Source organism: Apodemus sylvaticus, chromosome 16 (assembly GCF_947179515.1).
Source record: "Apodemus sylvaticus chromosome 16, mApoSyl1.1, whole genome shotgun sequence".
Taxonomy (NCBI): Eukaryota; Metazoa; Chordata; class Mammalia; order Rodentia; family Muridae; genus Apodemus; species Apodemus sylvaticus.
This window is the reverse complement of record NC_067487.1, coordinates 59,688,083-59,715,624: the sequence shown is the minus strand read 5'-3', so window position 1 is coordinate 59,715,624 and position 27,542 is coordinate 59,688,083.

Genomic DNA, 27,542 nt, shown 5'->3' with positions numbered 1-27,542 from the left:
CCGCGTCTGTGTCTTCTATCATTCCCCCAGGCCTACGCCCGATACTCGGTACCGTGGCATCGCGGCGCTGGCAAGGTTGAACGGTGGGGAAGTTCATGAGAACATTTCAGTCTCTGCAGAGCAGTTTTGCAGGCAGAGAGAACAGTTCTACTAAGTAGACAAATGCACGCACATTGAATAGAGGTCTTAAACTGGTGATGAATTCCACCTACAAGCTGAAAAGCTATGTACAAGAGAGAACGGTTTCAAGGGATGAAACCGGCCTTTTATAGTGGGTTGGGAGAGGGACTGTGAGGAGGCAGAGGGATGCTGCTGAAGGGCTGAGTAGAGGATGAAGTAGCAAGATGGCGGCGTTAGGAACAGAGATGCCAATTAGAGGCTGAATGGTAGACCCAAGACCATTCGCCAGAGAGGATGAAGCAGGACGGAACTGGGTTGAGGAGACAACTTCCCTTTATAAAATAAGATGATTTGTTTCCAGGCTGGTAGCTCAGTAGGTAAAGGTGTTTGCGGCCAAGCCCATCCGATGACGTAAATTCAATCCCTGGGACCTGTCTAATGGAAGGCGAGAGCCGGTTCTGGCTGGTTGTTCTCTGACCTTCACATGCGCACTGTGCTCCCTGCCCCCACTAAATAAAAACAAGCTTTAAAAAAGTAAAAAAAAATTTTTCACCACCCCACTGCATGAATTAAACAATTCTTACTGCATGGATGATCTTCTCCACGCCTTCTGCTTCTGCCTCCTAGAGAGATTTTCTTTACTTCTTGGCTTCTGGGGTTTAAGTTACCCTGCTGAAGGTAATGAATGGAAACACATTGAGCTGGAAGGGGTGGGTCTGGAGTTAAGAATTTCAGGTCCTAGGTGGGACGAAACAGGGCATGCAGAACCTAGACAGAGCCTGGGAAAATATGGGTGTTGATGTTGGACAACGATGAAGAAGAAGGAGGCTTGGAGAGTTTAGGAAGAGAAGGCTCTAGAGATGACTCCTAGCTCCTGCAAAGGTAACAACGATAGTGAATTTAAGGATGTTTACTGTAGGTTTTAAGCTAGGTTCTAGTGGATGCTTCTCAACAGCCTAAAGATTGAAACTGTTGTCATTTAATTCTTCGCTGTCAAACAGTTGTTTACATATGACACTGCGCAGAGATTTGGCCGGATGTGATTCATTCTCGTTCCTGTATATTTCTGTCAGAGTTTTTATTTTTATTTGAACAGCTTTGTTCAGGTCTAAGACAGTGAACATATTTGAAGTGTACCAATTTGATGAATGTACACCCGTGAAATCATAACAATCAAGACAGGGAGTGGCTCGGGAAAGTAAAAAGATGGGAGAAAGTCACTGTCCCTATACCAGCATTGCTGTGCTTTCTCTACTTACAGATTAGTATTCCCCAGAGATTTATATAATTTAAATCATGTAACATATACTATTTTCCTTTTAATTTTTGAGATAAGAATTATGTAATTTCTATCTTCCCTTTCCTCTCTCAAAGCCCACCCAATACCCCCTTGTTCTCATGTTCTTCTTTTTTTCATTTGTTATTTTACATGCATATATATTTATTCACATATATATATTCCTAAATATATCCTACTCAGTCTGTAAAATGTTACTTCTATGCTTACGTTTCTAGGGATGACCATTTGGTATTGGATAATCAGTTGGTGTGCTTTCCTGGGGAAGACTATTTTTCATACTCTCAGCATCTTTAGTTACCTGTGGTTCTTTGTGTGGTGCTGAGGTCTCAGGGATCTTCTTTTGTCCATTTTAGGGTGTCTATTATTGTCCTTGTTCAGGTCCTGTTTGGGAAGCCATGTTGGTGAGACCTTACAGAAGTAGCTTCTGACTTTACTAGAAAACACACTGTCATAGCAGACTCCTTGAGTTTGCTATTACAGTCTCCTCACTCCCTCTTCAGTGTTCCCAGAGCCATAGGTGTGGGAGGTGTTTTGTAAATGTATTTACTGGGACTACTCTCCACACACAGACCCTATTTCTTCTTCAAGGAAGATTCTGGCTCCTTTTACTCAGAGCATTTATTTGGAAATGTACCCTTTTTGGTGTGTGTATCCATAGTTTAGCCCTTCTCACTGTTGAGCATTATTCTGCTGAATGGATATCCCGCCAAGTACTTATTCAGCCACTGACAGATGTTTGAGTTGTGTTCAGTTTTTTGGCCATTATAATAAAGCGGTGTGTAAACTCACTGTTCTGCTGGGTAAGTAGTCTGGAAGTGAAGAGATGTATTATGTGGTAGATGTATGCTTAGCTAGCTAAGAAATGGCCAACCTGTTTTCCCAAATTATTTCCCAAGTGTTATATTTTACATTCCCATTTGAAATGCACAAGTGTTGGCTTTGTGTGAATTTCTCACTAACACTTGGTCTGCACAGACTTTTTCACTATGTAAACAGGAGCACAGGGGCACCATGCCTTTATTTCTCTAATGATTAGCAAGGTTGAACAAGCACTTATTTGATGCCAATATATCTTTGGTGAGATATCTGTGCATACTCTTAGTCCACTGATAACTGAGCTGCTATGCTATAATAAATTATTTTAACAGGTCTTTATGTACTCTACACATAAGCCTATAACAGATTTAAAAATGTATATTTCAATCTATGTTTTTGCTTTTAATTAGCAGAGTCTTTCAGGGCTGATGTTTTAAACCTTGATAAAGTCTAATTTATTAATTTTTTGTGGATTACACTTTTGGTGTCATAGCTGAGAAATCTTGATATATTCCAAGATCACGGAGATTTTATCATTTTTTTCTTGAAAAGTTAGTAATTTGAGTTTAGTTTCATGTAGTCTTAATCATGGAAAAAAAAACTCGACTTTTGCACCAAGTATGACACATGAATTAGGGCTCTTTTTTTCTTTCCTCCTCTTCTTCCTGGCTTATGTTTATTGATTAGTTCCTACATCATTTATTGAAAAGGCTATCTTCTCCTCCACATGCTTGCTTTCACTCATTTGACAAAACAATCCATATGCTTATGAGTTTATTCCTGGTTTCTTCATTATGCCCCATTGACCTACTTGTCTGTCTTGATATGCACACCACAGGATTCTGGTTGTTGGGGTGTTATAATTCTTTAGATTGGGGTTGTTAGCATCCCACTGTATTATTTTTCTTTCAAATTGTTTTGGTTGTTCTGTTCCTATTGTGTTTACACATTTTCGAATCAGCTTGCTAATTACTAGGATTTGACTTGCATTGTATTGACTCTATAGATCAATTTGGAGGGCATTAGCATCCTAGTGTAACTGATCTTCTAGCTCATGAATACGGTTTTCAGAAACCAGTCTTGGCAATGTTTTATCACCTTCCATGTAGGTCATATATGATTTTGGTCAGGTTTATCTCTAAGTACTTCACTTTTTTGGATACCATTGCAAATAACACTTTAAAAAAAAAGCTTGCGATTTTTTGGTTTCCACTATATACCAGTACAATTGACTACCACGTATTGATCTTAACTCCTGTGACCTCAATAACTCACTCACTAATTTAAATAGACTATATATTTATTTATTTGAGCTGGGAATTGAATTAAGGGTTATGAACATCCTATTACTTATTCTATTACAAAGATATTTACCAGGGTAAATTTTACTTGAGTTAATTTTTGGCTAGTATACAAAGAAATGGGTTTATTATGACATATATACATTTTATACCTATCAATATTCCATTTTGCCCTTGCAATTGTTTTTCCCCACCCCTTTCTGTCTCTTGCTGGTCTCCTCTCCTGTATCATATATTCCATTGCCCTTGTTACCACCTCTGGAGATCTTTCTCTCTTCTCATAGGCCCTTTTCTACTTTCTTGTCCTATGGCTTTTTGTTATTTATAAATCTAGCTTTTTTTTTTAACCAGAGAAAATATAATATGTGTTTTTCTGAGTCTGGCTTATATTGTTTAGTAACTGTTTAACTCAATAATACCCAGTTTCATCAAGTTTTCTACCAATGTCATAATTTCATTCTTTGTTACCCCAGAATAAGATTCCAATGTGTGTCTGGAATTTTCCTTATCTATTTATCAGCCAGTGGACATATAGACTAGTTTCATGGTTATTTTTGTTTTCTTCTTTTATTTCACTGAGACAGGGTCTTGCTATGTAGCTCTGGCTGAACTGGTATTCATAGTATACTGAAGGCTGGACTTGAATTCACAGAATCCCTTATGTCTTACACTCTAAAGTCTTGGGACTATAGGTACATGCCACGATCCCTGATTTGGATATGTGAGTGTGCATATATTTCTATGAAGGCTAACTTAGATTTCTTTTGGTACACGCCCAGGCTCATGTGGTAGGTAGACGTTTTGCTTTTTTCTTTTTTTTAAAAGAACTTTCATACTAGTTTCCATACTGACTGTGACACTTCACATCTTTATGGAGGTGTTTAAAGGCATCTCTTTTCTCGCATTCTCATATGCATTTGTTCATCTTCTGTATGCTAGCAATGCCAACTGGGAGGAGACAGAATTGCACATATGGTTCAGTTTCCATTTTCTTACTAGGTAATGTTGAACATTAAAAAAAAATCATTGAAGTACTTATATTTCTTCCTTTGAGAGACTCTATCCAATTCATAAGCTTGCTATTTAGATTCCTTGGTATTTAATACTTAGAGTTCTTTATTGATTGTTGATATCAATCCCTTGTCAGATATAGATGGCAAAGAGTACCCCTCAGTCTGTTGCCTGATTGTTTACTTGGCCAGTAGAAAGTTTTTTAACTTCACGCAGTCCAGTTCATCAGCTGTAATTCCTGAGCTCTCAGATTCCTTCTCCGAATGTCCCTGCCTATATCTGTTTCCTGAGCTGTTTTAATCTAGTGGCGCAGGGTGTCTTACAGCCAGGTCTGGATCTACTTTTAATTGCTGTTTGTGCAGAGTGAGAGCTCCGTGTCGTTCTTCATTCTTCTGTGTGGCGTATCCAGCTCCCAGGACCTCTTGCCAAGAAGTCTGGCTTTTCTCCAACGCGTGTTTTTGCCACCTTTGTTGAAAATCAGATAGCTGTAGCTGTGAGGTTTACTGTTGCTCCTCTATTCTATCCATTGGCCTGCTTTTGTGCCAGTACCATGCAACTTTTGTTGCTATGACTCTATAGTTACAATCTGAGACTAATTCTTAAAATACTCCCAGCATTAGTCTTCCTTCTTCACATTGTTGTGACTACTTGGGGTTTTTTGAAGGCAAGCATTTTACCAACCAACCTATCTCTCTAGCCCTAGAAATAACTTATAAAGAGCAAACTTGACAGGCATGTGCTTACAGATGAAAGCTAGCCTGTCTCGACATTGGTCTTAGAGTTATACTTTCTTTTTTTTTAATTTGGTAGTGGTTGTCCTCTATACTCTGGGAATGAGTCTGTGGTAGCTTTGATGAAATTAAAAGTCTTTAGTGGAGAGAGAGTTTGAATAAAATGAAGATAAATGATTAGGCCTAGATGGGGGCCGTGGGGGAACATGTTAAGAGATATCCTGTGATGAAGGAGAATGACAAGAATTTGAAGTAACCTGTAAAGTATGTTCAAGAACATTCCCCACATAGCAGATGCAAAGATGGCTACAGATGACGCTCATTACCACTTGTGGGTTGGCATAGCAAGTTGCTCTTGTCCTCTGTGGTGAAAGCATCTCTGAATCCCAGAGAGGAAGCACTGGAGTGGGAAAGATACAGGCTATGTCTGTATGATATGAAATGCCTGGGAAGTAACTGGAGAATTTAGCCAGAGCCCTTAGAAGGTCATTTCCATTTATGGGTTAGTGTTCTGCTTAGAGGAGCTGTTAGAGGTAGCTTATTCTCTCTCTTTAGCTGCTTATTGGATGCCACAGAGACGCAGACAAACTAAAATATAGCATGCTATAGTGAGATTGGTTATGGTTTAAAATGATATTTTTAAAAACCGTGTTTAATTTGGACTTGAAACATATTTATGTCCTGTGTAATAATAAACTATTTTTAGCACATATGTATTATATAAGATAATGGACTTTATTAGGACATTTTCATACATGTATGTATATGTGTGTATTATACTTGGATAATATTCATTTCCCCTCATCCTGTTTTTCTCTCTTCTCTCCAGGTAATCATTCCTCTCCCTTTGTCTTTTTCATGGGATTTTATTAGTGTGTGTTAATTATGGGAAGTGAATCTCATAATATTTTCAGATACATAATATATCTTGATCATATTTACTTCCGGACACTACCCCTCCTCTCCCTCCTACTCCTGCTGTCATTTTCCTCTTCTAACTTGTCTTTGTCATCCTCTCATCCCTTAGTGTGTGTGCTGATTTAAAGATTTTTACATAATATATTTTTTTAATTGAATATAATCTTCATTTACATTTCAAATGCTATAACATTTCCCATTTCCCCCCTCCCCGAAAACCCTCAACCCCTCCTCTCATCCCCTGCCTCCAAGTATATGCCCCTCTACCTGACCCATTCCCACCCCCCTTTGTTGGGGCATCTATTGAGCCTTCACAGGACCAAGGACTTCTCCTCCCACTGATGCCCCACAAGGCATTCATCTGCCACATTTTGCTGGAGTCATGTGTACCCCTTGATTGATGGTTTAGTCCCTGGGAGTCCTGAGGGATCTGGGTGGCTGAAATCGTCGTTCTTCCCATAGGGCTGTAAACTCCTTCAGCTCCTCTGGACCACCCTCCAACTCCATTGGGGGCCCCACTCCCAGTCCAATGGTTGGCTGCTAGCATCTGCCTCTCTATACACGGTATATTTTGATTATATTTTTTTTCCTCTCTCCCAACTCTTCCCAACCCCTACTCATCTCTATCTACCCAGTTTCATCTTTTTACTCCTTCTCCTATCTAAAAAACCCAAACAACAAAAGAAAAATGAAAATCTAAATGATTGTGTTTTATTTTTACATGACCTAGATAGTTAACTTAGAGCTACTTACAGGAGCATGCATGACAAATTGTTTACAGCAGCACAGCAAACTTACCAGTGGCCACACTATTGAAGAAGCTGTTTCCCCCGTTCTCAGGTTCCATTAGCTGCATATAAATCCTACTATATGACAGGATGTTGGAGATACCCAATATTGTGCAGATGACCCCAGTTCAAGAGTATAACTACTATGTCATATTCATCTGTCACAGTTCTACATCATGTCCTGCTCTCTGCTCCTTCCTCTGGCTCTTACGTTCTTTCTTCTTTGTCTGTGATCATCCTGGAGCCCTGGAGTGGAAATAGAGGCATCCAGTTTATAGCTGAGCATCTGGCTGTCACTTATTCCTATCATTCTGACCAGTGGTGAGGTTCTACAGTTACCATTGCTGAGCAAAGAGGCTTCTCTGATCAAAGCTTATAGCAGCAATAATCTATGGGTATACACATAGTTATTAAGATGGAAATTTGATGGACACATCATGTCTACTTAACAAAATGATATCTATATCTCCTCCCACCAGGGTCTACGATATCTCTAGCCCTAGGTGGTTGATAACTTTTTTTTTTTTCAGTATTTTTTTTTATTCGATATAATTTATTTACATTTCAAATGATTTCCCCTCTTCTAGCCCCCCCACTCCCCGAAAGTCCCGTACGCCCCCTTCTCTTCCCCTGTCCTCCCACCCACCCCTTCCCACTTCCCCGTTCTGGTTTTGCTGAATACTGTTTCACTGAGTCTTTCCAGAACCAGGGGCCACTCCTCCTTTCTTCTTGTACCTCATTTGATGTGTGGATTATGTTTTGGGTATTCCAGTTTTCTAGGTTAATATCCACTTATTAGTGAGTGCATACCATGATTCACCTTTTGAGTCTGGGTTACCTCACTTAGTATGATATTCTCTAGCTCCATCCATTTGCCTAAGAATTTCATGAATTCATTGTTTCTAATGGCTGAATAGTACTCCATTGTGTAGATATACCACATTTTTTGCATCCACTCTTCTGTTGAGGGATACCTGGGTTCTTTCCAGCATCTGGCAATTACAAATAGGGCTGCTATGAACATAGTAGAACATGTATCCTTATTACATGGTGGGGAGTCTTCTGGGTATATGCCCAGGAGTGGTATAGCAGGATCTTCTGGAAGTGAGGTGCCCAGTTTTTGGAGGAACCGCCAGACTGATTTCCAGAGTGGTTGTACCAATTTGCAACCCCACCAGCAGTGGAGGAGTGTTCCTCTTTCTCCACACCCTCTCCAACACCTGCTGTCTCCTGAATTTTTAATCTTAGCCATTCTGACTGGTGTAAGATGAAATCTTAGGGTTGTTTTGATTTGCATTTCCCTAATGACTAATGAAGTTGAGCATTTTTTAAGATGCTTCTCCGCCATCCGAAGTTCTTCAGGGGAGAATTCTTTGTTTAACTCTGTACCCCATTTTTTAATAGGGTTGTTTGGTTTTCTGGAGTCTAACTTCTTGAGTTCTTTATATATATTGGATATTAGCCCTCTGTCTGATGTAGGATTGGTGAAGATCTTTTCCCAATTTGTTGGTTGCCGATTTGTCCTCTTGATGGTGTCCTTTGCCTTACAGAAACTTTGTAATTTTATGAGGTCCCATTTGTCAATTCTTGCTCTTAGAGCATACGCTATTGGTGTTCTGTTCAGGAACTTTCTCCCTGTACCGATGTCTTCAAGGGTCTTCCCCAGTTTTTTTTCTATTAGCTTCAGAGTGTCTGGCTTTATGTGGAGGTCCTTGATCCATTTGGATTTGAGCTTAGTACAAGGAGACAAGGATGGATCAATTCGCATTCTTCTGCATGCTGACCTCCAGTTGAACCAGCACCATTTGTTGAAAAGGCTATCTTTTTTCCATTGGATGTTTTCAGCCTCTTTGTCGAGGATCAAGTGGCCATAGGTGTGTGGGTTCATTTCTGGATCTTCAATCCTGTTCCATTGATCCTCCTGCCTGTCACGGTACCAATACCATGCAGTTTTTAGCACTATTGCTCTGTAGTATTGCTTGAGGTCAGGGATACTGATTCCCCCAGATTTCCTTTTGTTGCTGAGAATAGTTTTAGCTATCCTGGGTTTTTTGTTGTTCCAGATGAATTTGATAATTGCTCTTTCTAACTCTGTGAAGAATTGAGTTGGGATTTTGATGGGTATTGCATTGAATCTGTATAGTACTTTAGGCAAAATGGCCATTTTAACTATATTGATTCTACCGATCCATGAGCATGGGAGGTTTTCCCATTTTTTGAGGTCTTCTTCCATTTCCTTCTTCAGAGTCTTGAAGTTCTTGTCATACAGATCTTTCACATGTTTGGTAAGAGTCACCCCAAGATACTTTATACTGTTTGTGGCTATTGTGAAGGGGGTCATTTCCCTAATTTCTTTCTCAGCCTGCTTATCCTTTGAGTATAGGAAGGCCACTGATTTGCTTGAGTTGACTTTATAACCTGCCACTTTGCTGAAGTTGTTTATCAGCTGTAGGAGCTCTCTAGTGGAGTTCTTTGGGTCACTTAGGTAGACGATCATGTCGTCTGCAAATAATGATAGTTTGAGTTCTTCCTTTCCAATTTGTATCCCTTTGATCTCCTTATGTTGTCGAATTGCCCGAGCTAGTACCTCAAGTACAATATTGAAAAGATAAGGAGAAAGGGGGCAGCCTTGTCTGGTCCCTGATTTCAGTGGGATTGCTTCAAGTTTCTCTCCATTTAGTTTGATGCTGGCTACCGGTTTGCTGTATATTGCTTTTACTATGTTTAGGTATGGGCCTTGAATTCCTGTTCTCTCCAAGACTTTAAGCATGAAGGGATGCTGAATTTTGTCAAATGCTTTTTCAGCATCCAATGAAATGACCATGTGGTTTTGTTCTTTGAGTTTGTTTATGTAGTGGATTGTATTGATGGATTTCCGTATATTGAACCAACCCTGCATTCCCGGGATAAAGCCTACTTGATCATGGTGGATGATCGTTTTGATGTGTTCTTTGATTCGGTTGGCAAGAATTTTATTGAGTATTTTTGCATCGATGTTCATAAGGGAAATTGGTCTGAAGTTCTCTTTCTTTGTTGGATCTTTGTGTGGCTTTGGTATCAGCGTAATTGTGGCTTCGTAGAAGGAATTGGGTAGTGTTCCTTCTGTTTCTATTTTGTGGAATAGTTTGAAGAGTATTGGTGTTAACTCTTCTTTGAAGGTCTGGTAGAATTCTGCACTGAAGCCATCTGGTCCTGTGCTTTTTTTGGTTGGAAGACTTTCTATGACTCCTTCTATTTCTTTAGGCATTATGGGACTGTTTAGATGGTCTAGTTGGTCCTGATTTAATTTTGGTATTTGGTATCTGTCAAGGAAATTGTCCATTTCCTCCAGATTCTCCAGTTGTGTTGAGTATAGGCTCTTGTAGTAGGATCTGATGATTTTTTGGATTTCCTCAGTTTCCGTTGTTATATCTCCCTTTTCATTTCTAAGTTTGTTAATTTGGATACTTTCTCTGTGCCCTTTGGTCATTCTGGCTAAGGGTTTATCTATCTTGTTGATTTTCTCAAAGAACCAGCTCCTGGTATTGTTGATTTTTTGTATGGTTCTCTTTGTTTCTACTTGATTGATTTCGGCCCTGAGTTTGATGATTTCCTGCCTTCTACTCCTCCTGGGCGAAATAGCTTCTTTTTGTTCCAGGGCTTTCAGGTGTGTCATTAAGCTGGTAATGTATGCTCTCTCCATTTTCTTTTTGGAGGCACTCAGGGCTATGAGTTTTCCTCTTAGCACTGCTTTCATTGTGTCCCATAGATTTGGATATGTTGTGTTTTCATTTTCATTGTGTTCTAAAAAGTCTTTAATTTCTTTCTTTATTTCTTCCTTGACCAAGGTATCATTGAGTAGAGTATTGTTCAGTTTCCACGTGTATGTGGGCTTTCTGTTGTTTCTGTTGCTATTGAAGACCACTTTTACTCCATAGTGATCAGATAGGAGGCATGGGATTAGTTCGATCTTCTTATATTTGTTGAGGTCTGTCTTGTGACCAATTATATGGTCGATTTTGGAGAAGGTACCATGAGGTGCTGAGAAAAAGGTATATTCTTTTGTTTTAGGATAGAATGTTCTATATATATCTGTTAAATCTAATTGGTCCAAAGCTTCAATTAGTTTCATTGTGTCCCTGTTTAGTTTCTGTTTTCCTGATCGGTCCATTGAGGAAAGTGCAGTGTTGAAGTCACCCACAATTATTGTGTTAGGTGCAATGTGTGCTTTTAGTTTTAATAAAGTTTCTTTTACGAAAGAGGGTGCCCTTGCATTTGGGGCATAGATGTTCAGGATTGACAGTTCTTCTTTTTGTATTTTTCCTTTGACCAGCAAGAAGTGTCCCTCAGGGTCTCTTTTGATGACTTTGGGTTGAAAGTCAATTTTATCTGATATTAAAATGGCTACTCCAGCTTGTTTCCTGAGACCATTTGCTTGTAAAATTGTCTTCCAGCCTTTTACTCTAAGGTAGTGTTTGTCTTTGACCCTGAGGTGTGTTTCCTGTAAGCAGCAAAATGTAGGGTCCTGTTTACGTATCCATTCAGTTAGTCTGTGTCTTTTTATTGGGGCATTAAGTCCATTGATGTTAAGAGATATTAAGGAATAGTGATTGTTACTTCCTATCATTTTTGACGTTGTTTTTTAAATTTGAATGCTTAACTTCTTTTGGGTTTGATGAAAGGTTACTATCTTGCTTTTTCCAGGGTGAAGTTTCCCTCCTTGTATTGGTGTTGTCCTCCTATTATCCTTTTTAGGGCCGGGTTTGTGGATAGATATTGGGTAAACTTGGTTTTGTCATGAAATATCTTAGTTTCTCCATCTATGGTGATTGAGAGTTTTGCTGGATATAGTAGTTTTGGTTGGCATTTGTGTTCTCTTAGAGTCTGCATGAGATCTGCCCAGGACCTTCTAGCCTTCATAGTCTCAGGTGAAAAGTCTGCTGTGATTCTGATAGGTCTTCCTTTATATGTTACTTGGCCTTTTTCTCTTACTGCCTTTAGTATTCTTTCTTTGTTTAGAACATTTGGTGTTTTGATTATTATGTGACGGGAAGTATTTCTGTTCTGGTCCAGTCTGTTTGGAGTTCTGTAGGCTTCTTGTATATTCATGGGCATCTCTCTCTTTAGGTTAGGGAAGTTTTCTTCCATAATTTTATTGAAGATCTTTGCTGGCCCTTTAAGTTGTAAATCTTCACTCTCATCTATGCCTATAATCCTTAGGTTTGGTCTTCTCATTGTGTCCTGGATTTCCTGGATATTTTGGGTTACAAGCTTTTTGCATTTTGCATTTTCTTTAACTGTTGAGTCCATGGTTTCTATGGAATCTTCAGCATCTGAGATTCTTTCTTCTATCTCTTGTATTCTGTTGTTGATATTTGTATCTCTGTCCCCTGATTTCTTCCCAAGGCTTTCTATCTCCAAAGTTGTCTCCCTTTGAGTTTTCTTAGTTGTTTCTACTTCTGATTTTAGATCCTGGATGGTTTTGCTTAGCTCCTTCACTTGCATGTTTGTGTTTTCCTGTAATTCTTTAAGAGATTTTTGTGTTTCCTCTTTCATGAGCTCAGCCTGTTGACCAAAGTTCTCCTGTATTTCTTTAAGAGATTTTTGTGTTTCGTCTTTCATGACCTCAGCCTGTTGAGCAAAGTTCTCCTGTATTTCTTTAAGTGTTTTTTGCATTTCCTCCTTGTTGGCTTTTGTATTCTCCTGGATTTCTTTCAATGATTTTTGTGTTTCCCTTGCAAGGGCTTCTAACTTTTGATCCATTTTCTCCTGAATTTCTTTATGTATGACCTTCATGTGTTCCTGTACCAGCATCATGACCAGTGATTTTAAATCCAAATCTTGTTTTACTGGTGTGATGGGGTATCCAGGACATGTTGGTAGAGGAGAATTGGGTTCAGATGTTGCCATATTGCCTTGATTTCTGTTAGTGACGTTCCTACGTTTGCCTTTTGCCATCTAGATCTCACTGGTGTTAGTTTATCTTGTCAGTGCTGGACTCACCAGTGCAAGCTGCCCCTTCCCAGTTGGCCTCTGGTGCACAGCTTACCTCCTGCACTGCTTGTAGACAGTGTGCTGCTGCCCAGGCTGTTCAGATCCCAAAGCAGGCACCCGAAGGCTCCCGCTGGGGCCCGCTGGATTCACTGGAGCACACTGACTTCTCCCAGCTGGCCGCCCGGAAGCCCAGCTAGCCACTTGCAGGACTTGGAGATGTAATGCTGCCGCCCAGACTGATCTGGATCCGGAAGCCGAGAGAGTAGAGCTAAGGGCTTCTGCCTGAGGCCTTGCCCCAGATTGTGTCTGTGGAGCAGATGGAGCCTGTGTGCACTCCCAGGGAGTGCGGAAGGTGTATGCTACTGTGACCTCCCCTGTGTTCCGCTCACTCCGCTGGGCAGCCGATCTGCCAACCGGGCTGTCGCACACAAGGTTAGCCTGGCCGCCCAGTCCCTGAGTCCAGGCAAAAGCCTGGGAGGCCAAGGTCCGAGCAAAGTTCCCCTAGAGCTATGACTGTTAATTGGGTTTGCCAGGTGACTAGGATGGCGGGCGTGCGCGCCCGCGCTCCCTGAAAGCGCCGGGAGAGTCTGCTTTGCTAACAATCACCTGGGCGGGTTGACTCACAGATTGCCCACCAAGCCGCCCAGTTCTTGGGGTCAGTCCTGTGCCTTTTGGGGCCTGGACCCCCGCTTTGTTAGCCTTAGGCTATGGCTGTTACAGGTCTGCCCGCCTGAGCTCTCTGTCGTCCTGCAGGCAAAATGGCGGCGGCGCGCTAGCAGGCCTGGGCAAAAAACCTCCTGGCTGGGTTGGCACCCCGATGGCCCCCCGACCCGCCCAGGGCCTGGGTGCAGGCCAACGCCCGTCGGGCTCAGACCACCGCGGTGTTGGCCTCGGATTATGTTTGTGTACCTCAGTCTGTCCGATTCCTGGAGTACGGAACCAAGATGGATACTCCTCTCCTGACTGGTGGGAGGCCGAGTTCTGAAGTGGCCTCCGTGCAGGAAAGGCGCCGCACAACTGCAGCTGCTTGCTGCCCGGCTGGTCAGCGAAGGTCAGTGGTCGTGGGCGCAGGGCCCAACTGGTCCCTGTGACGCCTTGGTTCCACTGCTCGATAACTTTTATAATACCAGATGAATATTGCCTCCTATAGAGTGGACCTCATATTCAGTCAGCATTCAGTTAGTTACCATTGTAACACACTTAACACTATTACACCAATAGTAACATCTTTCCTAGCTTGTCAGTAGTGCTGTCCACAGCTGGATAAGAGTGTTGAGGACTATTCTCCCTCTATACCCTAATAGCACCTTTTGGTACTGTGAGGCTGTCCTGCAGGGAGGGGTCACTAACCCAGGTCCAGCTTGACTTCTATATATCCTGCAGCCAGAATATCTTTAGCAATAGGGTCTTACCATTTTGTTCTGGTAGGCAACCAACAGCAGCACCAATTGCCAGTATTTTATTTGGGAGTGTCAGAATCCTCCCTGACCAACAAATGCAGGGTGAGACCCTATGCCTACCACTGGATTTTTCTTTAATAACATTGTTTCTGAGAGAAGATTTGTCCACTCTCATGGTGTACCTACTTTTAAAATTGTGTGTGTGTGTGTGTGTGTGTACACATGCATGCACTTATACATGACATATATATGCATGGGTACATTAGCCTATCAGAACACATGTGGAGGCCAAAAACCGATTTCAGGTATCTTCCTTTGTTGCTTTTATTGTTTTGAGACAAGGCCTTTCACTGAACCCAGAGCTCCCCATTAGCTTTGGTTGACCAGTAAGCTCCCAGGATCCATCCATTTGTCTCCATGCCTAACATAGTGCTATACATTGCAGGCATGCATTATCATGCCTGGCTTTTACATGGGTGTTAGGAATCCAAACCCAGGTATTTTTCATAGTCATGTGTTTCCACAGCCAACACTTTACTCACAGAGCCACCTTCCCAACCCTTTACACGAAGCAACTTTCCTTATGTGTTTTTCAGACACTTTCGGTTTATCCCTTTCTACTTATGTCTCTCTCATTCTGTCCACCTTCTCTAAGCTTTCTGCTCAGCCTTCCCCCTTCATATCTCACGCATTCAGTTCTGCATCTCAAAGCCTCCTTTCCCTCTCTGATGGCCCCATCTCTAGTTTCCTAGACTCTGCAGACACCCATTCACACAGAAATACGTATAGCAAAATTTGAAGCTGGAATTTACCTACGAGAGAAAACATATGGTGTTCTATTTTTCTGAGCCTAGGTTACTAACGTAATATAATATCTTTCAGTTCCGTACATTTTCTTGCAAGTTTTATAACTTCAATTTTTAGTGTGGAATAAAATCCCATTATATATTTATAACCACTTTTCATTACCCTTTTATCAGTTGATGGACATCTGTGCTGATTCTGTTTTTTGCTACTGTGAAGAGTCACAATAAAGATGAGAGTGCAAATATCTCTGTAGTAGGATACATAGCCCTTTGGGCGTATGGCCAGGGACAGTAGGATACATGACCCTTTGGGTATACAGCCAGGGACAGTCTAGCTGGTCATGTGATTGAGTCTTAGGGTTTTTTAAACAGTAGGAACAGTTTATTTAGGGGCTGAAGACATGGCTAAGGATGAGAGTGGGCTGGGGAGCTGGGGAACAGCATAGGCTCTAAAGCGTAGGCTGAGGGTTCGTGAGGAGCACACGCCTTTCTCTCTGGTTTGTGTTTTGCGGGGCCTAGTTTCCAGTAGCTCAGAGCTCAGATTGGGAGGGATTTCTAATCTTTCTTTTTTAACTAGCTGCATCTTTTCTTCTCTCTCTCTCTCTCTCTCTCTCTCTCTCTCTCTCTCTCTCTCTCTCTCTCTCTCTTGTTGGAGACAGGGTTTCTCTGTATAGCCCTGGCTGTCCTGTAATTCACTCTGTAGACCAGGCTGGCCTCGAACTCAGAAATCCGCCTGCCTCTGCCCCCCAAGTGCTGGGATTAAAGGCATGCGCTACCACTGCCTGCCTTTAGCTAGCTTCTTCCATGTTTAGTGCAGAGTTCGACCTTTCCGGTCCCTCTTGCTGCAGATCCTCTGATCCCGCGTCTCAGGCTCCAGTGGGTCTCACTTGACCTTGCTGTGTTCAGCAGCAGGCTTGCACACTCTGTGGCTTGGACCTGACTGCAGTCTTGCTCTCCCTCTACCGGGGCCTCCATTGTCCCTACCTCTGTCCAGGTCCTCCCCGCCCACCACCCCCGACCTCTGCATGTCTTGGGGATGGGGTGACCGACTAGAGCCTGATCAGATCGCCTTGTAGAATTCAACGAGCTCCTCCAGCTTCTCCTCCAGCTCTCGGGCCAGCCTCCTCGGTGCTTCAGTTGACGCTGATGCAGACCCTTTGTACAAATGTTTTGACTCTCACAAGGCTGTCCACATCACGTAAGAGGGTGACACCTGTGGTGGTGGCACTGCGGATCCCAGCTTCATCACTCATGGGTTCCTTTCAGACTGGTCTGCACCTGCCCATTGGGCAAGGATGCTTCCTGGGGTGGTGAGGATCCTGGCATCTTCTAATTGGCAGTTGGCTCTAACCAGCCTGAGGGCATCCATGCATTGCTCAAGGGCTTCCAGGTGTCTGCGATATCTGTGGTAGCCCGAGGGACCTTGCTGGCAATCCTAGCCACACGTGTGCCAGCCTCCTCCAGCACGTGCATGCCAGTCGAAAGCATGGTGACCAGCTTCAACTTCATCCAAAACTCTACTTGTTTCCTCCATGACTGACGTAGCGACATTCATCACAGTAGCTGCTGCACCCAGCCCCAAGCCAGTTGCCAAGAGCACTAGACTTCCCTCTGCTGTCACAGGGGCTAGAAAGAGACCAAGGAGGCCCAGGATGTCAGAGGCGTCATTGAAGGAGCCAGCCGCCATGTTGGAGATGGTGCAGCCCCTGTGCAGCTCCTCAGCAACTCCTCAGTCTGGACAGCCAGGGTGTGGAGCTGGCTGATGTGCCCTGCCACCTCTGCTTTCAAAAACTTCTCCCTGCCTTTAAGGCCTGTATGACGTCTGTCTCTGTCTGCTATGGCTGAGAGTGCTGTCAGATCCTGCAGAGCTTTGTGGAGAGCCGCTGTCCTATCCATGGGCAACGTGCCTCCATCTTCAGCCAGCAGGCCATACAGGCATCCACTGATTGCTATGTTCTGGAGATACCCAGTGGCTCCCTGGATGGCGGGTCTGCTCTCGAGTTTGAACTGGACCCAGATGCTTTGGCTGTGTAGATGCAGTTGGTAGCTGCACCTCTCCGAGTCTTAGTTTTAAAGAAATTAATGTCCACAGTGGCTGTACCAGTCTCCATCCCGTCTGCTCTCTCCACATCCCGACCAGCATTTGTTGTCGATTGGTTTCTAGCTGAAAGCCACTGTGATTGGAGTGAGCTGGAATCTCAAGGTACTCTAAATAAACATTTCTCTGATGGATAATGAGGTGGAACTCTAAATTTGGCCGCATGTTTCTTCTTTTGACAATTCTGTTTGAGTCCTTAGCTCATTTTTTTTTTTTTTTTTGACTGGGTTGTTTTCTTGTTTAGTTTTCTGATTTTTTTTTTTTTTTTTTTTTGGTGTGCATTATGGTTGTTAATCCTCTATCAGATTGCAAAAGTTTTCTCCAATTCTGTAGGCTGTTTCTTTACCCACTTAACAGTTTACTTTGTTGTACAGTAGCTTTTAAATTTCACGAGGTCCCATTTGTCAGTTACTGGCCTCATTTCCATACTGACTGGGTCCTATTCAGGAAGTCCTTATGTATGCCTGTATATTGTAGTGTTGCCTGTTTGTCTTTTCTCTAGCCATTTCAGAGGGTCAGATCTTACATTAAGGTCTTTGATTCATGTGGATTTGAGTTTTGTTTAGGTGGAGATGCAGCTCTGGTTCCTCTTCTAAGTGAAGGTAATGTTTTCTCCTGCGCTGCTTGTGGAGGATACTGTCTTTCTCCAATGCGCACCTTTGACATCACTGTGGAAAAGCAGGAAGCTGTAGTTATATGGGCGTATAGTTCTCTCTTCTAGGGCATCCCACATTTCTTTATTACCATGCCTCTGCAGTATAACTCAAAATCAGAAATAGTGAGATCTCCAGCAGTATTTTTTACTCAGGATTGCTTTGTTTATCTGGAATCTTTTGTATTCCCATATGAATTTTAAGACTAAAAAATTATATTCCTTGAAAAACAGTACTGGAATTTTGATGAAATCTTTCTTTTTTTTTTGCTAAAATTAGCATCGAATCAATAGACTTCCAGTCTTTCTTTTCAAAATTTCATATTTTAAATTATAATAGAATGACACCTTTTTGTTTGTTTGTTTTTGGAGGCAGGGCCTTTCTCTATAGCCTTGGCGGTGCTGGAACTTGCTATGTAGATCAGGTTGTCCTCAAACATATAAATCTTCCTGTCTCTGCCTCCAAGCACTGGGGATAAGGGTGTGCACCACCATGCCGAGATCCAGCATTTCTTTACTGGGAGTTGGAGGAAAGTGTGTGCAGTGAGAAGAAAGGCCGGCATGTTGAGAAGATCATGTGGACATTCTGGACTTAGGCAAGGCTTTGTCATATTATATAAATATAATGCTAATATTTCATGTTTGTCATATAGAAGCCCTTTGTTCTGAGACAAGGACAGTAGGAATCCAGTGGCCAGAAACACACACTCCCCTGCTCCTCCCACCTTGTTCTTATCTTCTCCATCCAACCAGATTTTGCTATTTTCTGAGAAAAAAAATACCGATACAATATTAGGATTCAACATTATTATTTTGTTCTTTTAAGAGGTTTTTCTTTGTGTGTGTGTGTGTGTGTGTGTGTGTGTGTGTGTGTATTTGAAAACTACTGGACTAGATCAATAAAAGTGATCAATAATGAAAGCCTTCTTCAGGAGTAAGGAGTAAAAATGTCAAACAGAAATGTGCTCTTTGCCAAAGAGACGGCAGGGGTGGGAGGTAGTTTCTTTGCTGCTATCAGGTCCTGTAAGGCAACAAATTATAGTTAGCAAATATTGCCTGGGACATACACTAAAATTTTATTTGATGCTAATCTGAAATTCAAATTTAACTGGATATCCTGTGCTTTTATATGCTATATCTGAAAACCCCAATCATACATAAATTATAACAAAATTGTGAATGGATCCTCCAATATAATGATTTTTTTCTAAACACTGAGAAAAAAAAATCTCACATCTTGGCTACATACATCAGAGCAAGTGAATTTGCTTTTTTTTTTTTTTAAATCCCCACGCAAATTTTCCCTTAGCCAGCAATCCTTTCCTGCTGCCACCTATAAAAGGAATCAGAAGGGCTTGTTTCTCCCTCAGGACACTGAGAAACAAATGAGTGTAACTTCTGTCATTAAGCTAACATCTCCAATTCTTTCTGAGACAAGCTCTCATGAGTCTTCCTTTTCGCTTTTTATTATTACAGTGTCAATACTTCCCAGAGCTTCATAGTGAGATATTGGGGATGGAGCTGCGGGGCCTCTGAAGGTGTTGATTTAATGTCATCACTCAGGGGATCTAAGAGAGACCTGGAGAGACTGGACGCTCCATTGTGTCACCTCTACTCATACATGATACGCTGCATCTCTTCACCTCACTCTGTCCTACAAAAAGTTGTTTTCCTCACTAAGTATAGAAAGGTAATAGCAAGATAAAAAGATACTGAAATCTTGCTCCATTACAAAATCTTACTCAATCCTTTTTTTTTTTTAAAAAAAACCATTGATATTTTATTCATTTCTCTATTTTCTTTTTTCCCTTTTTTGTTGTATGGTGTATGGAGTTGTATGTGTGCGTGCATACCTATAGAGGTCAGAGGTCAGAAGTCAGAAGTCAGAGGTCAGAGATCAGAGGTCGGAGGCTGAGCATTAAATATACTCATCAATTAGTATCTCCCTTACTCTTTTGAGCCAGGTCTCTTGTTTAATTTGGAGCTTGCTCATCTGCCTAGATTGGCTGGCCAACAAGCCCCAGGGATCCGCTTGTCTCTGACTCCTAGTGCTGGGATCACAGACACACAGTACTATGCCTGACTTTGTATGTGGGTGGTACAGTGTATGTTATTGACTGAGCTGTCTTCCCAGCCCACATCCATCCATTACCTGTTCAACCAGACAGTAAGCTTCATGAGGGCAAACACCTTGTCTGCTTGTTTCCTCGTAGCATCTCTTCCCCTTAGAATAATGTTGAAGAAAGGGTCTCAGTAAATTCTGCCTGAATAAATTGCATCTGGCAAGCAGTGCAAGGCTGGTGTCTAGCAGAGCATAAGATGTTGGATAACAAGACCTGCATCTAGACAACTTTAAACTGGTCTAATCTACCTCTTGTGTGTCAGTGAAGTCTTCCAGTGATCCGACAAAGAAACTCAGTCCCAACCAAACAGTACTCCCAGAGCTCCCAGGGACTTAACCACCAACCAAAGAGAAGGGACACATGGCTCCTGCCACATGGGTAGCAGAGGATGGCCTGGTCTGACATCAGTGGGAGGAGAGGCCCTTGGACCTGTGAAGGCTCATTGCCCCAAGGTAGGGGAATGCCAGGTTAGGGAAGAGGGAGTGGGTAGGTTAGTGAGCAGGGGTAGGGGGTAGGGGGTAGCGGGTAAGGGGTAGGGGGGTAGCGGGTAAGGGGTAGGGGGTAGCGGGTAAGGGGTAGGGGGTAGCGGGTAAGGGGTAGGGGGTAGCGGGTAAGGGGTAGGGGGTAGCAGGTAAGGGGTAGGGGGTTTGCGGAGGGGAACGGAGGAAAGGGGATAGCATTAGAAATGTAAATAAAGAAAATATCTAATTTTAAAAAATACAAGAAAAAAAAAAAAGAAACTCAGTCCCAAGTTATGTTTTGGCTCAAGTTAGCATTAAAAATTGTTATCAAAAATGTCTTGGGGTACTCAATATTATCCAATAGTATCCAATAGGCGAGCGTCTATCATCTGATCTGTTTGAGGCTAGAAGCTAAACATCACAACCAAAAGCAACTTAGGGGAGAAAGGAATTATTTCAGTTTGGGCCTTCAGGTCGTAGTCCACTGCGGGAAGCCAGGGTAGGAAGTCAGGCTGAAACCATGAAGGAACGTATTTTTGCTCCCCTTCATCATTCTCAGATAGCTTTTGTGTACTGCAAAAGGCTATCTGTCCCAGGATGATCTCCCACAACAGTGGGCTGGGCACAGCTGGCCACAATGCCATCATCCATCAACAACCAAATAATTCCTCACAGTCATGGCTGTAGGCCAATCTGATCTGATCAGTACCCCAGTGGAGACTCCCTTGGATGATTGAATTGTGTCAAGTGAACAAATGAAGCTAGCTAGGGTACTTGTCTTTACCACTGGAATTCAATAATGATAAATATCTTTATGAGAAAGGTTTCTGGACAGTTAAAATTAAATATGCATCTCAGTAAATTTATTGCATAGAGGGTTAAAGGTTAATAGTAATAGTCCCCATGAGGTATATGCCCAATGCTGTACATTTCCCACCACATTCAGTCCTCAGAACCCTGAGTTTTTATAGAAGGGACAACAAACAAGTAAATAAAATGTTGAAAACCAAAACAGAAACAGCAAATGGCAAGGCAAAGTAATGGGCCCAAGGTGACACAGCTGGAAATTTGTAGAACTGGGATATAGACTTTTTTTACATTTCCAAATTATCATGTATAGTGATCATAGTGATTGTATAATACACAGTGCTCTGTGAGAAAGCATTTTTGGTCTGGTTTCAATCTATTACATATTATAATCTGGTACAGTTGCTCCTCTTCTACCAGTCATCTAATAATAGAATAAATTGATTGTGTGCCTCTAGAATTATGGGCAAGAATTCTTTATTTTTTTCTATTATAGATAATTTTCGTTCAGTAAGTTAAAAATAATTTGTTAAAATTTGAAATTATAATATGTTTACATCATTTCCTCCCCTAACCCTTCACACGCACCTTCCTTCATTCTCTCTCTCAAATTCATGGCCTCTTTCTTTAATTGTTGTTACACACACACACACACACACACACACACACACACACACATACACACACACTCCTCCCTAAATACAGAAACACAACATGCTCAGTTTTTATAATGTTACCTGTGTGTATGTTTCAGGGTTAACCATTTAGCATCTGGTGAGCAATTGGAGGATGCTCTTCCCTGGGGAAGGCCATTTCTCCCCCTCTCAGAACTCCCAGTTACTTGTAGTTCTTTGTCTAGGCTTGAGGCCCTGAATCCTTTAGTAACTCTTAATCTTTAACTAGAAAAGTTACCATGTAAGTAAATGTCACCTCATATTTTAACTAATTTGATTAAAAAAACACCCAAAACACAACCCCCCAAACCAAACCCAAAACAAACAAAACCCCAAACTTCAGACAATAAACGATAACTGTAGAAGTTGTCTGTCTACTGAGAGGTACGGGATGGTGTATGTGTTTATGTGCACATGACCTTTATTTTTTTCCTGCTGGGCTTCTTTCGTTTTACTTGTAGACTTATTAAGACTGTTGACTTGCTTTCTTCCCCAGATCTCTCATTTTAAAATGTGGTTTCTAGCTGTGTGTTAATTTTAGTACCATTTTACTTCATTAAAATAATTGGCAACTTCCTTGAGTTCATCACAATGGGAGTTTACCTATTTTTAACTGTCTAAAACTCAATGTAGCAGTGCTATTTTTACTCAGAAAATAATTCTTCCTAAGTTCTTTCTGAAAAATTTCCCCTATAAAGGTGGGCACTTACATCACTTCCGTTTCACAGTAGTGAAGAGCCAGGGCTTCAAGAAGTTACAGACCCTGTAAGGGTGTCCGGACACCAGCCCCAGCTCCTGCCTCACATTGGTGTCCTTGGTCATAAAACAGGTCAACCTTATGATGTCTATGAACTCTTAGCCCTGCCTCCTATTTATAGGCAGCCATCATCCTTCACAGCATTTAAAACGTGATCAGACTCTGTCGTCAAAAAAAGAGTTGTACTTTTCCTCAGTGTTTGCATGATTATGACTGGGTTACCTTCTAGCCAGTCATAATAGCCCCTTCTGTTTGGGGATGGCTGTAGGAGTGAGGCCTGCGAAAGGCACACCAGGTGTCACCTCTCTTTCCTAGTGAGCATCCAGGAGTGGCCTTGCTCCTTGTCTCGTCTCCCTGCATTCTCAGCATCTCCGCATTTGGGGGACGTTGCTTTGGCTTTAATGGCTCTTTCTGCTAGCTTGGCTTCTCTGACCCTTCTCCCCATGCTGCTTGCTTGAGGGAAGTAAACGGACCCCCAAAAGAAACAGCTAGAAAGGGCAAGGCTTACTGACACACTAGCAGCAAACTGTCAAGCTGATGAAAAAAATCAGCATTCTTGGGGTGTTCTATTGAGCAAGTCCACGTTAAAGTATACACAGAATGCTTGGGAAGGACAATACCATGGGCGTTTGAGAGGGAGCTCAGGCCCAGGCCTCTCTTTTGTTGTTCGTTTCTTGCCCCGAGTCTTGAAATATCTTCTTGGTGTAGATTCCTCCCAATTCCTCTTCTGAGGTTCCTGTGAGTGCAAAGTTTGTCCACGCACACTAGCGTGTCCAATGCGCACTTGACCTTGCTCCCCAAACTTCTCTCGCGGTAAGTGCCTGCTTCAGGTTGTTAGTTAACTCAGCTTCGCTCCTCAGGCCTCACTTGTCACTCCTCCGTTCTGCTCACAGCTCATATCTAATCAGCTCTCACATCTGTCACAATATGTTCAGAACTCTGACCACTCATCAAGCATCACACCCATCATCCCAGTCTAAACTTCCTGCCTGTCTCCCGAGTTGCTGTAATAGTGTTACTCTTCCCTATGCCGCTCTCATCCCCATGGACCAGCCAGTGTAAAGATTGCAGAATTCTGATCCTTCTCAGACAGAAACCCATCCACGATTTCTCATTTCATTTGGTGAAGGATACAGAATCCGACATGGTCTGGTGTCTCTCCTTGACCTTTGACCTCACTTCCAGCTATCATCTTCTTGCTGCCCTCCAGTCCATCCATAGAGGCCTTCTCACATGGAACTCACCAGTCATATGTGCTTTGGTTCCTCCATCTATCCAGACCACCACCTACTTCTGCTCAAAACCTCTACTAGAGAGCTTTCTGTGACCTACATAGAATAATGCCCTCACCTAGAGCATGTTTATCATGGATTTCCATTATCTAGAATAGTGCCATCACCTGGTACAAGGTGATAGTCAAATCAATTTGCTCTTTGTGAAAACAAAATGAATCAGTTAATTACAAGTAAGAAAATAATTTTGTTTTTTTGTGTTTTTTTCATTCAATGTCTTTGATTTAGTTCTGGGTTCCAGTACTACCTTGGTTAATTTTTTTTTTTTTTAATAATCACGGGGAAGATCATTTTACTTATCTATTATTTACTTATCTCAATTTACTCATCTATAAAATTAAGGGTCTCTCTAGCTAGTGCATAAGGCATGTGACCACATTTTCCCAAGACCACACATAAGTGGGGTGTTTCTGAAATTTAGAAAGTGCACACGAGGGCTTAAGCCACTTCTACAGTTGTGTATCTGTGCTTGCAGTGCTGGAGACTGCACATTTCTTCAACACCACCTACTCACTCTGGAATCCTTCTTCCTCATCAGCACATTATGTGCTTGTGCTCATATGACTATTATGTAGTTGTGTTTGATATGTTGCCAGGCTAATAGTGACAGAATGCAAAGTTGTCATACAGTGTACATAAAAATATCAGAGAGGATTCAAGATTATTTGTAAAATAATCCGGCCACACTAATCTTCATTTTGTTATGTTTACTTGAGTAGAGAAGATGTACAGGAGTGTGGTGGACAGCATTGTAACCCAAGGAACACCCCTGGATTACAATATGTAACCCAATGTCTTACCTGTAAATTTCTATGGTTTCATTACTGTGTTGGAAAAATTGAATGGTTCAAAACCACTGGTTATCATGGTATTGCTAGGGGGAAGAGATGTGTTCTCTGCCTTCATAGTTTGTGTAGGCTGAAAGACAGAACTGAATTCATACATTTGTGTGGTAGATGCTTGCATGGTGTCTTTGTAAGGATTTTATTGTGAAGAGACACCATGACCACGATACTCTCATAAAGGAAAGCATTTAATTGAGTCTGGCTTACAGTTCAGAGGTTCAGTCTATTAATCATCATGGCTGCAAGTGTGGCAGTGTCTTAGAGTTTTGCTGCTATGAAAAGATACCATGACCTGGACAGCTCTTATAAGGACAACATTAAGTTGGGGCTGTCTCACAAGTTCAGAAGTTCAGTTCATTATCATCAAGGTGAGGGCATGGCTGACATGGTGCAGGAGGAGTTAAGAGTTCTATATCTTCATCTGAAGGCTGCTAGGAGAAGACTGGCTTCTAGGCATCTAGGATGAGAGTCCACGTCCACAGTGACACACCTATTCCAACAAAGCCACACCTCCTAATAGTACATTCCCTGGGCCAAGCATATTCAACTCATGACAGGCAGCATGAAGACAGACATGGTACTGCAGAAGGAACTGAGATTTCCACATCTGGAACTGCAGGCAGTAGGAAGAAATAGCCAGTAGGCTCAGTTTGAACTTCAGAGACATCAAAGCCCAACAGCAGTGACATGCTTCTTTCAAAAAAAACCATATCAATTCTAGCAAGGCCATACCTCCTAAGAGTGCCACTTCCTATGAGCCTATGGAGACGTTTTTATTTAAGCCATCAGATTTGGTATGGTTGGTACTTGAGATATAGGATGGAATACTTATGGACTGTGATTATATAAGTTTGGTTCATAGAGAAAGGAGTCTTAGCCTGTGTCCTGAGGACTCTTAACTCTCCAAATGCTGTTTATATAGAATGCTTTTCTTCTCCTCTTTCCATTGTCCTAGTGTGAGGGCACCTTAAATGGTAATACAAATCAGATGTTTGTGCTATCCCTTCATAAATAGACCCTCTTTGGAATCATCTGGTTTCACATGGGTCATCTGATTCCTGTTGGAATGTGAACTAATACAGCTACATAAAAATTTTTACTTTTAATGGGAACCTCTATAGATTATAATTATTTTTGTCCAACAAGGTATATAATGTTGCTGTACCTTTTACCAAAAGATGAACTTGGTATCTGAACAGAGAAGACAGAGTTAAATGTCTAAATCCTGAACATTTTGGTTAAAGCCCCTTGACTTGGTGTGGTGCTTTGTTGGTCCCCATAGGTTAATGTGTTTGAATGTTTTGCCCATAGGGAGTGGCACTATTAGTAAGTATGGCCTTGTTGGAAGAGGTGTGGTTTGTTGAAGGACGTATGTTACTGTGAGGATGGGCTTTGGGTCTCCTATGCTTAAGCTCTGCCCAGTGTGGCATGCAGTTTCCTCCTGGCTTCCTGCAGATCAAGATGTAGAACTGAGTTCCTTCTTCAGTACCATGTCTGCTTTTACTCGGCTATGCTTCCCACCCTGATGCTGAAGGATTAAATCTCTGAAACTATAAGTCAACCCCAATTAAATGTTTTCCTTTATATGAGTTACCTTGGTCAGGAAGACTATATCCAAGAAAACACAGGAATTAACTAATTTCATACCAGCAAAAACGAGGGAAGCTATTCCCCCATCTCACTGTCTCTCTGTCTCATTCTGTCTCTCTTTCTGTCTGTCTCTCTCTTTTCCTTCTTTCTCTAATACTACCAACAAAAAAACCCCCAGGGAATAACAATCATTGGTCATTAATATCTGTCAATATCAGTGGACTCAGTTCCCCAATAAAAAGAAACAGGCTAACAGAATGGATATGGAAGCAGGATTCATCATACTACTGTGTACAAGAAACATACCTCAGCAATAAAGATAGACATTAGCTCAGGGTAAAAAGCAGGAAAAAAGTTTTCCAAGCAAATGAACCCAAGAAGTAAGCTGCAGTAACCATTCTAATATCAAATAAAATAGATTTTTAAACAAAATTAATCAAAAGAGACAAGGAAGGGCATTTCATACTCACTAAAGGAAAAAGATGACATCTCAATTCTGAACATCTATGCCCCAAACAAAAGGGCACCAATTTTGTAAAATAAGCATTGATAAAGCTTAAATTGCGCATCAAGCCCTACACATTCATAGTGGGAGACTTCAACATCCCACTCTCACTTACTGACAGGTCATCCAGACAAAAACTAAGCAGAAATAACAAAACTAACAGACATTATGAATCAAATGGACCTAATAGACATCTATAGAATATTTCATCCAAACACAAAAGGATATACCTTCTTTTTAACACCTCATGGATCCTTCTCAAAAATTGACCATATAGTTAGTCACAAAGCAACTCTCAACAGATATAAAAAAATTGAAGTGATGTCTTAGATCTTATCAGACCATCATGAATTAAAGCTGGACTTCAACAACACCAGAAACACCAGAAAGCCAACAAACTCATCAAAATTGAACATTTCTCTACTCAATGATCTCTGGGTCAGGGAAGAAATAAATTACTTTTCTAGAATTCAATGAAAATTAAGGCACAATATACCCAAATTTATGGGACATAATGAAAGCAGTCCTAAGAGGAAAGTTAATAGCACTAAATGCTTCCATAAAGAAATTAGAA